The following is a 14,220-nucleotide window of genomic DNA, read 5'->3' on the forward strand; positions in this document are numbered from 1 at the left end:
GAGCATGTATGCTCAATTCATCAATATTTTGAAAATATTAAAATAAAAGTGTTTTAATATTAAAAATTATCGTGAGAGGCTATCCAGTCGTGTGACCATGTTGGCTTTTGGTTTTCGTGATTTGAGCAATATATGAGAAAATATGAAGAAATCATGAATTTTGCTCAAACCCAGGAGTTTCATGAATTGAGGAAAATAATAATTATGAAAAGTTAGGGTTTGCAAGGTGCGGGACCGGGGCTTGGGCATGGCCGGCCGGCTAGGTTTCCCGGTCCCGCACACATTTCCCTATTTTATAATATTATTCTTATGAATCCTTGAAGTTATGGAGAATCCATGAGTTTTTGTTGAAACAAGGGAGTTTCATGAGTTGAGGGAAATAATAATTATGAAAAGTTAGGGTTTGCAAGGTGTGGGACCGGCCACGGCTTGGGCATGGCCGGCCGGTTATGTTGCCCGGTCCCGCATACCTTTCCCTATTATTTTCCATGAGTTCATCAAAATATGGAGAAACCGTGAGTTTTGCTCAAACAAGGAAAGTTGCTGGGATGAGGGAGTTTTCATGAGTTCATGATAAAATAAGAAAAATAATGGGAGAGGCACGGCTAGGCCACGACTAGGGCACGGCCGGCCAGCCGGTTGGCCCGGCCCATGGGCGCCTCTCCATTATTTTATTATTATTATTTTTTTATCTCTCCTGTTTTGTGTAGGATTCCTCGTTTTCCATATTTTCGAATACTTTTTTGTGCATTCGGGTGCTCAATCATGCATCATTGTCGAGTACACTTGCACCATTTTATGGGGCTTACTCAGTGGTGGTGCAGATGCCCGATTGCTGAGTATTTATTACTAATTCAGTGGTGAATAATTCATGACACTGGGTAATAAAGATGAGTAGTTTTTTATCATCAATTCATAGGATCATCCATGGATTCTACCATGAATTCGGAATAATAAAATAGGTATTACCATTCCATGGGATCGTGGATTCGACCATGAAATCGGAGTAATAAAATAAGTGGTGATATTATCATTTCATGAGACCAGCCGTGGGTTCGACCATGAAATTGGAGTAATATCTATTACCATTTCATGAGATCAGCCGTGGATTCGATCATGAAATCGGAGTAATACATTTATCTATTACCATTTCGATCATGAAATAGGAGTAACGAGATAAGATAGATTATCTTCTAGGAATTCAGTGGTGAATGTCACGGTAGAATTTTATCTCTTGCGTATAGTCAGTGAAACAACAAGTGTTGCCGAAGTCCTGAAGACGTTATTGCTCTCAATCTTACGGAGAACCGCCTGGTCTATACACGATCTCTCTACATAGTCAGGGAACAGTGAGTGTCACCGACGTCTTGAAGGTGTTATTGCTCTCAATCTTACGGAGAACCGCCAAATCGTTCTTCTATGTAGAGGGGGGTCTCTCTCATGTAGTCAGGGAACAGCGAGTGTCACCGACGTCCTGAAGGCGTTGTTGCTCTCAATCTTACGGAGAACCGCCCAATTATGTTATTATACATAGAGGGCATGATGAAATGCGAGGTATCGAACGCTCAGCTAGTGGAGGCCTTCCGAAATGCATATTCACCATGGCTTCGTAAAATATGAATCGCGACATGCCTGAAAACCGTGTCAGAAACATATATCATGATTTTACGATTTTGTCCTTTATTGAAAATCCACCATCTACAGTTGGAATTCATTTTTTGTTGATTTTACTTAGCTGAGATACTTACATGTCTAAATAATGGTTTCGCTTTTGCTTTTTTATGGTCTCAAGATTTTTTCCTTTCGATTTGGTTGAATTCTATTGTTTAGTGGGATCTTTTGGTTTGCGTGACCCTTAGTATTGATGTAGCAGTAAGTTGAGAATTATTAGTTCAAGCATAAAACTTCGCCTTTATACATATGGTTTTGATTCTTTCAGTGGTTACCTTTGAGTAACTTGGTGTGCTTTTTCTATCTGTTCAAATGTCAAAGCCATTGACCGTTGATGATTATTGCTAAACATATTTCAAATGTCAAATGTGCAGCAAGAAGACGAGTAGGGATATAGTATTTTCAGAAGAATGATTGCATATTAAGAGTCTCAATTTCATCAACAAAAATTTGATTCTTTATGCTTATTTTTTTCATCCAATAAGTGGTTGATTTAACATGGGGAAGCACCGAGTTCCTCTGCTTGTAATTTCCTTCGCACCAGCAATGGTTTGTTTCTATCCGAAGCTTTTTTTTCTTCACTTAATTTGCTCATGAAATTTTCCATTTTTTAATCAATCAGCATGATTGTGTGCATTTCAGTCATAACGTAATGGTTGAGAACAGTTATAACGTAATTTGTTGCAATTGAAACGATGTTTCTCATCTGTTTCAAAGCAAATTGTTTCCATTTTCCTACTCTATTCTGGTTATAAATTAGTATAAGATACGGTGGTTGGATGTAAAGGATGATTAACTTTTAATTCTAATATTGTTGTAGTATATGATTTTGTGTAATATATATGATTGACCTTCTATTGGTAGAGGTTATTATGTATGCATTGTTTGGTATTATATTAAAAAAATTGTGGTGTATATAGTTGTCTGGGCACTTTGCTAGCTATGCTAGTCAATTTATGGTGATTTGAGATAAATACTTACCCATTTTCTGACTTAAAATCCTACATTGGGTGCTTATCAGAAAATTCAAGTGGACTTAGAGGAGCTAAGTAGTACATATCAGTGTCATTTTACATGGTGTCATTTGTGCTATCGAGTTTCGTTATTGTGCTAGAAACTCTGGCTTAAATCCTACGTTGAGCTTTGTTGTAGCAAAAAGATTATCGGGTTGAAGATGGACTTGGACTATTTTATCAGTGTCATTTTACATGGTGAATAGGCTATAATTAAATGACCCAATACACTCTATTGTATAATATAATGTTACAATCAATCCCAGCAACAAATTAACCCACGATGCGAATGTTATCTGTGGGCACACGAACCGCGCGCGTGTCCGAACGCTCACAATCAATCTTTAACATCTAGGGAGATTATGACGACGGTACCCTGGTGTTGATTCATTGGCTCAAAACCTTCGGGTTTATCATGGCCTCATCCAACCACTCCAGGCGTGGCGTTTGTGCATGGGATATAAGTATTAAGGAAAACAAAACATATAAGCAAACACGTGCGGAGCTAAATGAATGTAAAGTGCTGAAATGTAAATAAGACCATGGTTTACGTGGTTCAGCACTAAGGCCTACATCCACGGGATTTGTTGTTCTACTATGTTCTTCACGGTTACACGAATAGTTGAATGATTTTTGGGGTTTACATGTTTCTCTCCTCTCAGGGATTAACTTACATTTGCTATTTCTCTCTCTCTCTCTCCTTCCCTTCCTGATGTTTTCGATCCCCTTTCCTCTTGGTGGAGATTGGGTATTTATAAGGTTAGAACGTGGGACCCATCTCTGATGACCGTTGGAACCTTATCTTCTTGTGTCCTTGCATCCATCGCGCGGAGGTCTGCGTTTCCCCCTTGATCCCGCAGAGGCATCCTCACTCGTTCCACAGGTTGGTCGACACGTACACTGCTCGGAGTGTTTAATGTGGGTAGTTGAGGGGTCTGCTCGTGTCAGACAAGTGTCTTCTGCCCCTGTCAGCCCGTGTCAGCTAACTTTCTCTCCACCGTTGATCTTGGCTTCTCTTTTGGGGATGAGATAAAGTAACTCCTCGGACTTTATTTGGTGTTTCGTGACCCATCATGTTTTGATGTTTTTGGCCTGCATGCTTTCCACGTACCTCTTTATATACACGTGTCTGATAGTGAGATATATGTGTACACAATTTGCCCCTTTTCTTCGGGCTTGAATGACTAATGGGTGCCTTGAAGAAAAACTATCGTCGCATATTCTTCTCACTCCTAATAACTTCTCCTAGATACTTGGGCACGTCTTTTATTCGTGCATTAACTGCTTATGTAACGGGCACGTTTTCCCATTCCTCCCTTAATTTCCTTCTCTTTCTTTCGGGTATTTTAAGGATAGAAAGAAAATTTAATTTCATTCTTCCTAAACACTCTCTCAGTTTTCATTCTTCCTTTAAGTTTTCTGTCTGTCTTCATTGAACCTGTGACCTTAAATTCTCTGTCAGTCTTCATTGCACTTGTGATTTTGAATTTTTTGTCAGTCTTCATTGCACCTGTGATCTTAAATTCTCTCCACTTTAGCATTAACCACGCCCGCTTCTCCTGTTTGTTTCTTCTACTGCTGTTTTTGCCGGTAAGTTTTCCTTTTCTTTATTTCCACCGTTTTATGCTGTGTTGACTTGTGAATTTTCTGCTACTGTTGTTCCTTGTTTGTGATGAAGAACTTCTTCTGATGCTTGCATACTAGTTTTCCCCTGTTCTTCGTCTTAAATTAAGGAAGCCATTACTTCGAGGGTGAAATATTGAGCATGTATACTACTTTTAGGGTTGCTACGTTATCGTGGTTGTATTGCTATGGATGTGTTTTTTGATTTTGGTGATAACTTGTCTTTGATTTTATTCTTTCCGCAGCCATGTCTGACCGTCCGCGGCCTACTTATCAGACTCCTGATTCTGGGTTATCGAGATCTCCTCCGCGTCGAGATTCTCAAGATGATGTTCGTCGGAGTCGAGTTTCTTCTGGAGCGAAAGCCTCGTCCTCTAGGGAAGGTATTCCCCCGATAAACCCGTCTGGTTCTCGAAGAGTCTTTGATCGCTCAGTGGCTTGTCCTCGTGATGATACTAGGAGTACGCAGGCTCCGCCCCGCGCTGTTGCTTTTGACATTCCTCCTCTACGTTCGTTAGTGCCCGAGCATCATCTACGGTCTTCTCCAAATTTTAAAGGGAAGAATACGAAGAGCGTAGCTCCTAGGGTTGAATCTTCAAAGAATCCCCCCGTGAAGAGAAAAGCTTCGGAAGCGTTCGTTAGTTCATCCGGCCCCGCCGAGGAGGATGAGGCTGCTCCCTTGATACGCAGTGTCTCTGTTAGCAGGAAAAAAGTAACCTTCAAGCATATCGATCTTGAAATATTCAAGGAAAAGCATGAGCTTCAAGCCTTCGGGGTTCGTTTTTATGCCCCTGAGGATGATATTACGTATGAGCTTATCTCCAAGTACGAATTCGATGAGTTTCATTTGTTAACGACGGTTGGGGCATTCGAGGCTGGTCTGATGCTGCCGTTGTACAAATCCGGTGATTCCTTCTACTACGACGTGCTCGCTAGTCGTGAGGGTTCTTCCACCAATACTCATAGCCGTTCCGTATCCCAACTATCGGGGAATTATCTCCGCGCCCTGAAGGAATGCTATCTGCGGAGTAAGGGGGAAACGTCGATGACTTGTTACGTCCCTAATCCCATGGAGAAGGAATGGTATACTCCTGAGAATTTCAATAACTCCTTTGGGGATTACGTCAATAGTAGGAATCGCAAGCCGTGGAGTGTCAGCCTTCGGAATCTCCCTGCTCCTCGAGGCGAGATTCGTCTGTTAAATGAGGTCAGCGATGCCAAGCTGAAGTATGTTCCTGGCACGGAGGCGTCCAGTCGTCGGAAACTCTTCCCCGCGCGAGAGAGGATCAAGCGCGATCATGATTACGAGTGGCACGCCACCGTTATCGAGATAGTTGGTCCGTGGGCTTACGGTTGGATTCCCGGTCCCCGCGGTTGGCGGCCTACCGAGAATAGTAAGCCGCGCGAATCTCCTCCTGTTCGCTATGGAGATTTCTGCCCCTGGCGTCTGAACTTCGCGGGCATGAATTTTCCTTATGCCCTGGACGTCATAGAGGGAGACGAGGAGGATGGTTCCGGTGCTATACTCCCACCGAAGAATATCTCAGCTGCTCAGGTACGCAGATTCTAGCTGCGCTTCTTTTTTAGAACTTCCATCAGACGGGAAAAATAATTCTTTTTGTGGTGTTGGTTTCAGGTATTGAAGAAGAAAAAGATTAGGCCGAAGCAGTCTTCTACTACGGTGATGGGAGAGGTTGAGGCCCAAGAAGAGGTTACTAGTCCAGTGAACGAAGAGTTTGTTGAAGACGAGATTACAGATGGGGAGGAACGTACTGGTACCTCCCCTATCAATGTCGGAGAAGAGGTCTTCGCTGGTCACGCTGGTGATGAAGGAAGGAATAAAGTTGTGATGGCTGATGACGTTGTCATCGGGGATGTTTCCGTCCCTGCGGGTGATGTCGCGGATACCCTTCCCACTTCTCAAGAATTTTCTTTTGATCGGATGTATTCCACGGGGGAGTTCTTTGACGAAGCCCTCGATTTTCCCGAGGACTTCTCTTTACTTTCCCCCAATGATGATTGGGATGTTCTTGGTGGTGATGGTAATGGGGATGCTACTATAGAAGACGTTGGTGCGGAGGAGCCTGCTGTGCATGTAGGCGCGGAGGAGCATGCTGAGGGGGTCGAGTCAGAGAAAGGAAAATCTGTCGTTGACGCGCCCGCCGATAGTCTTCCTCAGTCGCCGACATCTGAGGGTGAGGACGCCATCATGGATTGGTTTAAGGAAAAGAATCTTCTGTTTGTCTCTCATCCCGCTCCTGTGGTTGCTGGGGAAAAGGAATCCACCGCGTATACCCGTCGCATGATGGAGATGTCTTCAAAGGCGCAGGTGTCTGAAGCCTGGGGAAAAAGGTTGACAGTTCCCGAAGCTACCCTCGTGTCGGAGCCTCCTACTTCCGTTGCCGATATGATGGCTATCGCCGACGGGTATCAATATGGCTTTCCGCAGCAGCGTGTGCTTGAGGTAAATTTTCGTACACACTTGTACGTGACGATCAGACGCTTCGGTGAAATAATGTTTGTCATCTTGATGTGTAGATGATGAGGAGCGAGCATTGTAACCACGTGATGTATCAGTTCTTCAAAGCGAAATCTCTGAAGCTCGAGGCTAAGCTTCGTCATCGAGAAAAGGAATTATCTGCGGCTGAAGTGGAAATTGAAGAGCTAAAGAAAAGCCTCAAGGAGAAAGAAAAGCTGGGTGAAGCAGAGGCTGATCTTCGGTCAGAACTTGTTGCAGTGCGCGCGGAGTTAGAGCAAACTCGTAGCCAAGTTTCCACTTTCACAGGTTTGGTTCTTTTCCCTCGCCGTATGTCGTCATTCTTTTATCTCTTAGTTGTTCTGTCTAAGTCTCACCACCCTATCTCCAGTGGGTGGCGTCCCCGAGCTGATATGGCTTCGAAATGAAAGAGTTCGGCAAAAATCTCGTATTAGAGATTTGGTTGAGAAAATTAAGAGTGAAGCTAAGAAATGGGATGCTCGGGCTGAGGTATGGCGCACGCGGCATGTTCAGATGGTCGACATGCAAAATCTGTACAACCATGATCGTGCTTTATTTAATGGCACACTGCTTTGGACCCGTGATAGTCTGCGGGAAGCCCGTGAGCGTACTTCCTTGTTGGAGTCTAGGATTCAGCGGTTGGAAGAAGAATTACAGACGGCTCGATCCATTCCTCTTTCAGGGGTCCAGGATAGTATGCTTTGTCTTTCCAGAGAAATGGATGATGCTCGTGCTGAAGTCTACGCTCTCAGCAATGCTCTTTCCGCGTCTCGTTCCGACGTAGCTCGTCATGCTGAGTCTGAGAGGAATCTCGAAGTGTGCATGTACAGACTCAGCAAAGGGGTCTCAGAGATAAATAAAGAGGTCGACCACCTTCGTCATATGGACTCGATGAAGCAGGTAGAATTAGATGCCTGTCAATTTACTCTCACCAACCTTCAACTAGACTATAAGAAATTATCCGCGGAATATGATCATCTTGATGAAGCGCGAGATGCGGTTGTTAATGAGTATGAAGAGGCTTTGGCTTGTGTCGAAGGTATAATCCCATTTCATCGAGTGTGACCTTGTCTTTTTTCTACGCTAACTCCGTGGTGTTGTCTTTTTCAGAGCTCGAGGGACGCCTTCGCGTCACAAATGAAAAACTTGAAAAGGCTCAATCGTCCTTAGCGCAGCAGGAAGAACAGACCAATCACTTCAAGAATTTAGCAGCAACCCGCGAGGAGGCCGTTGGTGCTGCTTCTGGAGAAGTGAATCGGCTATCTTCGTTATTATCCCAAGCCCAACAGCGGACAGCAGTTATTAAACACAAGGCTCGTTGTCAATTGGCTGAGGAGACGAACAAGATGCTGGAGAGGATAGAACTTGGCCTAAGGAATGAACATGGTCTCGTGAAGAACTATCCTCGTCGTCCCGTTCCTTCTGCCTTGCCCAGCTCCTCGGGCCCTTCTTCTGGTGGGAGCGTCCCGTCAAGTCTTCGGAATAATCCTGCCGATGGGGCCGCCACTTAGGTAGAGATCGCAGCGTTTTGTAGGATCCGCGGCATCATTATACTTTTTGTAATCATGTAACAAGGATATTTTTTGCTGATGATCCTGTAAAAGGAATATTTTTTGATTGTGTATCCTTGACTTTGGCCTTTCACTTCTTGTAATCACGCTTTATGAAATGAATCCTCTTCCTGATATACCTACAATGTTGTTTTGTTTTTATTTTAAGTATTTGTGAATATTCAAAACAAAAGTTTTTAAGTGTTTTTGAGTGCGATACTGAAGGAAGGTACCTTCGTGATCGTCTTGAGACCTGTCACCCCGCTGGCGAATCCTGGGCCAGAGGATTCCCAGACGGTGGGGGCCGGGGAAACGTTCTAGGATATGGGATTAAAATATTTACGCACCCATTCCATCGACCCGTTGCCTTAAGATTGGTTGGGTATCTCTTTCTGCTGGGTGCCTTCCCCCTGGTCCTACACTTATGGACACTGATGGGGGAGCCCTGAGAGATTGTAGATTAACTACTTTCCCCAATATTGTAGGTAGATTCCACTGACTTGATAACTTGAAAGCTTGTTTGATTGATAAGTTGAGGTCTGCAATTCCTCTTCCAGAGATAGAAACATGTGGAGCGGTCAGGCTCCCTTCTTCTTCTGGTACACTCCAAGCAGATTCAAATCTGCGTTGCTACTATGGGAAGTATGGTTTGAGCCATTTAGCATTCCAAGGATGCCGGAGGACCTCGCCTTTTAGATTACGAAGGTAGTAGGAACCGTTACCCGCAATGTCGTGGATCATAAAAGGTCCTCCCCATGTAGGTGCTAACTTTCCCCATTTCTTTTCTTGTTGATACCGTGGGATTGTTCTCAACACATACTGTCCCTCTACAAAATTCCGTAGCTTTACCTTTTTGTTGTACTCCCTTGCTAGTCTTCGTTGATAATTTTCCATCTTTTGCAATGCTACTTCCCTTCTTCCTTCCAAGTCGTCCAACCTTTCTAACATCATATCTGTTGTGAGGTTTTTCTCCCAAGCTTCGGTCTTCGTGGTTGGCATGAGGATTTCCGTAGGTATGACTGCTTCAGCTCCATAAGTTAGAAGAAACGGGGATTCCCCGGTAGCGGATCTTCGTGTTGTCCTGTATGCCCATAAGACATTGTGCAGTTGTTCGCACCATCTTCCCTTATGCTCGTCTAATTGTTTTTTGAGTATAAGGGCGAGGGTCTTGTTGGTAGCTTCCACTTGTCCGTTGCTTTGAGGGTATAAGGGGGTAGACTTGTTCTTTCTTATTTTGAAGGTGTCGAAGAGCATGTCTATATTTTTTCCCTGTAATTGCTTTCCGTTATCAGATACAATTTCCGCAGGTATACCAAATCTGCAAATGATGTTCTGGAATATGAAAGTGAACACATCCGCGTCTCTGATCCTGTCCAAGGCCTTAGCCTCCACCCATTTACTGAAGTAGTCCGTGGCTACTATCAAAAATCGTCTCTTCCCTGATCCTTCGATGAAAGGCCCGACGATGTCTACGCCCCATTTTGCAAATGGCCACGGGCTATCGATAGAGTTTAACTTTGTTGCCGGCGCGTGGATTTTTTTCGCGAAGCGCTGACATTCTTCACATCGTCGGGACATCCTCGCAGCATCTTGTATCATGGTCGGCCAGTAATATCCTTGCGTTTTTGCCTTGTCAGCCAGTGATCTCATGCCGCTATGATTCCCCGCGTCACCATAGTGGATATCATTTAGAATTCGATGCCCCTCTTTCCGGGACAAGCAGCGTAGTAATGGTCCAAGGAAGGATTTTCTATACAGGACCCCCTCCCGAAGATCATATCTTCCCACTTTGGAGAGCATCTTCCTAGCTAGTTTCCGATCCGCAGGTAAGCTTCTTTTTTCGAGAAAGGCCTGTATTGTCACCCTCCAGTCATCTTCATTGCTGAAGTCTTCGTCTTGATTTGCTCTTGACAGGATGTCTTCTTCATCAAAGTCATTATGGATGTCTTCTCCTACCTGGTCTTCGATATTTTCTTCCATCACATCTTGATTGGTAGCGAAGGAGAATTGAGATGCAATCGAAGGCTCGTATACCCTCGCTATTTTAATACCTTTGGCATTTTTATCCCTCAGCATGGATGATATATATGCTAGGGCATCCGCGTGCCTGAGGTCTCTTCTGCATAAGTTCCGGAACTTAATGTTCGGGATTTGTGATGCCAATGTTTGGACCAAGGCCATGTAAGCTGAAAGAGTGTCATCATACACATTATACTCGAGCCCAATTTGCCGTATGACAAGTTGCGAATCACTTGTCAGCCTTACATCGGTTACCCCCATCTCTATTATTATACGTAGGGCATGTACGACAGCTTCGTATTCAACAATGTTATTGGTATGCTCTTTGAATTCCAATCTAAGTGCCTGTATAATCCTTTCTCCAGTTGGGGTGATAATGACAATACCTATTCCTGCTCCTTCCTTATTTTTAGATCCGTCGACAAAGACTTCCCATTGTCTATGACTCGCAGGTTCGAGGATATCCATTGGATCCTTGATTTCTTCCTCGGCTTCTGGTATTCCCTTAATCTCTTCGTCATTGTCTAGGGGGAGGTCTGCTAAGAAATCTGCCAGCACTTGGGACTTCTGAGAATGTTGAATTTCATGAATGATGTTGAATTGGTCCAGATGGGTGTTCCATTTGGCTATTCGGCCCACTTTTCCCGTGCTTTTGAGGACTGCTTCCAATGGTGCTTTGCATGGTACCCTGATAAGGTGAGTTAGGAAGTAGGTTCTCAGTTTTTGGGTAGCCCATACCAGTGCGAGGATGAGTTGTTCAATCTTAGTATAATTTCTTTCCGCGGAATTGAGTGTCTTGCTGACGTAATAGATAGGCTGTTCTACCTTTGTATTGGTCTTGACTAATACCGCGCTGACTGCGTCCTCCGTTGCTGCTATGTACAGTGCCAAAACTTCATCAGGGTCTGGTTTCTGCAGGATTGGGATTGAAGCTAGATGTTCTTTGATTTTTTGGAATGCTTCCTCGCATTCAGCGGTCCATTCGAACCTGCTCCCTTTTTTAAGAATATTGAAGAAATGTTTGCATTTGTCCGAGGACCGTGCAATAAATCTGCCCAACGCTGCTATGGACCCATTGAGCTTCTGCACTTCCTTCAGATTCTTTGGGGACGGCATCTCTACTATGGCTTGAATCTTAGCTGGGTCTACCTCGATGCCCCTTTTCGTCACCAGATACCCGAGGAACTTCCCCGAGGTGACATCGAAAGTATATTTTTCCGGATTCACTTTCATGTGATGCTGTCTCATTGCTTCGAAGATATTCCTCAGGTCCTGGTGGTGATTTTTACGCAGCTTGCTTTTGACGAGCATGTCGTCCACGTAGACTTCTAGGGTTCCTCCAATCCATGGCTTGAAGATAGCATCGACCATCCTCTGGTATGTTTCCCCTGCGTTTCGGAGCCCGAAAGGCATTCTGGTATAGCAATAAAGGCCATGTGGGGTATAGAACCCTGTGTGTGGCTGATCTTCTTCTGTCAGGGCTACTTGGTTGTAACCAGAATATCCGTCCATGAATGACAGCTCTTCGTACCCTTCAACTGCTTCAACCAGTTGATCTATGCTCGGCAGGGGATAGCTGTCCTTTGGACATGCCTTGTTGAGATTAGTAAAGTCGATGCATATTATAACCCCTCCATTTTTCTTAGGAACAATGACCATGTTGGAGATCCAGGTAGGGTATTTGACTTCCTTGATAAATCCTGCATCTAGTAGCTTCCGAAGTTCTGTTTCTACCGCCTCATGATATTCTAGAGCCACTTTTTCGTATTTTCTGCCTGAACGGGGGTGTGCCCGGTTTGATGTGTAGTTCATGTTGGATTACTTTTGGGTCAATCCCCGGCATATCTCCTAGCTTCCAGGCGAACACATCCGCGTATTCCTCAAGTAATTTGGTTAAGGAATGTTCCCTTCCTTCGTCCATTATGGTCCCGATTTTGATCATCTTCGGGTTTTCTTCCGTTCCTATGTTGATTTCCTTTACGGGCTCCACTGGTGTGAACACAGGCTTCGGGTTTCCGAGGACTGGGACGTTCTTTAATTGCTATTTAGCGTGTTTCTGTTCTTCGCTGGTTGTTGAAGTACTTGTTTCTGTGCTTAGGACATTATCATCTTTCGTCAAGCCCTTCCCTGTAGTTTCCTTGAGGAACAGGTTTATGGCCTTCTCTTTCGCGGTTTCTTGATTTTTTACTCTTCGGATTTTTCGCTGCTCTTCTTGCTCGTTGTTGATATGATCTTGAGTGGCCTGGCACTCACGCGTAGTGATCCGATCTCCCTTGATTTCCATTACTCCCTCAGGTGTTGGAAATCTGAGATATTGGTGGTATGTTGCCGCAACTCCTTTGAGCTTGTGCACCCATTGTCGTCCAATAATGGCGTTGTAGGGGGAAGGGGTGTCCACCACACTGAATCGGGTATCCAGTTTCATGGGCCCTGCGTTGACCTGTAACACGATGTCTCCCAAGGGCTTCGTGGCTGCTCCATTGAATCCGTAGATGGTGTGATAAGAGGTCATCAATTGTTCATCCTGGAGCTTCATCCGTTTGAATGCATCATAGAATAGGACATTTACAGAGCTTCCCTCGTCTATGAGTATCTTTTTGAGGTTACATCCAGCTACTGGTAATGTTAGGACCAAGGGATCGTTATGGTCTTCCATATCTTCTTCGATATCCTCGGCATCGAAGATGATAGGATATTCCATCCATTCTTCGTGTTCGTCCACCGCTATCCCATCGACCTTATATAACTCGCAGCGGTCTTCGAATTGCTTCCGTAACCTTTTTCCAATCTGCGCTGTGAGTGAGGGTCCTGTGGCTTCGGAACACGAGATGGTGTTGATTGTTCGGTTTTCTTCCGGAAGTTGGACTAGTTTGGTTCGTTTGGATCTGTCCTCGGTAACCTCCTTTCGTATGTAGTGTTTGAGTTCTCCCGCATCAATTAATTTTTGGATCATTATTTTAAGGTTCTTGCATTTTTCGGTCTGGTGTCCGTTGAAACAGTGATACTCACAGTAATCTTTAGACTTCTCGGATCTCGGGGGCTGCTTTCCCTTAGACCATGGCCACTCCAAGTTTTCCCTCCCTTTGATTTCTCGTAGGATATGAGCATAGCTAGCGTTGAGTTTCGTGTAAACCTGATCTTCGAATTTTCGGTCGCCTGTACTTCGTTCAACCCTCCGTTCCTTCCTATCTTCGTGAGGTCTCTCATCCGAGTATCCCCTTTTGGCCCCGTTGGTTTGTTCCGCTGAATTGGTGCGGTGAGACCTCTGCGGATATGCCCTCGGGTTTTCCCGTTGAATTTCTTCAAGTCGAGCGTGTTTCTCGATAATTATTCGGAGATCTCCTTCTGTCTTGGGCACGCTCCCGTGAATTTCAACAAATAGGGGACTCATTCGGTCTAAGCCCCATTTATAGCAGTTGATGCTTACCACTGGGTCCACGCTCCCTATGGCTTGGCAGATCTTATGCCATCTGTTTGTGTACTCCCTCGTGGTTTCCTTGTAGCCAATTGCTAGTGAAAAGAGCTTATCCATCCCGGTGTTTACAGTCTTGTTGTACATGTATGTTCTTAAGAATTTCTCTGCGAGTTGGTCATATGAGTGGATGGAGTTTGGTGGCAGATTATCAAACCATGATAACGCCGATCCCTTCAAGCTTGACGGGAAGTATCTACAGAGTACGGCGTCGTTCTGACCCCATCTAGCTAAGACACGGTTGTAGTACCGAACATGTGCAGCAGGGTCGCTGGATCCATCATAGCATTCGAACGTCGGGACAGGGCATTTCAGTGGAATAGGGGTGTTGGCCAAGCGATGCGTTAGGGGCGTGGAGTTAGCTTCTCTCATGAC

The sequence above is a fragment of the Papaver somniferum genome, chromosome 6, assembly GCF_003573695.1.
Source record: "Papaver somniferum cultivar HN1 chromosome 6, ASM357369v1, whole genome shotgun sequence".
Classification (NCBI taxonomy): Eukaryota; Viridiplantae; Streptophyta; class Magnoliopsida; order Ranunculales; family Papaveraceae; genus Papaver; species Papaver somniferum.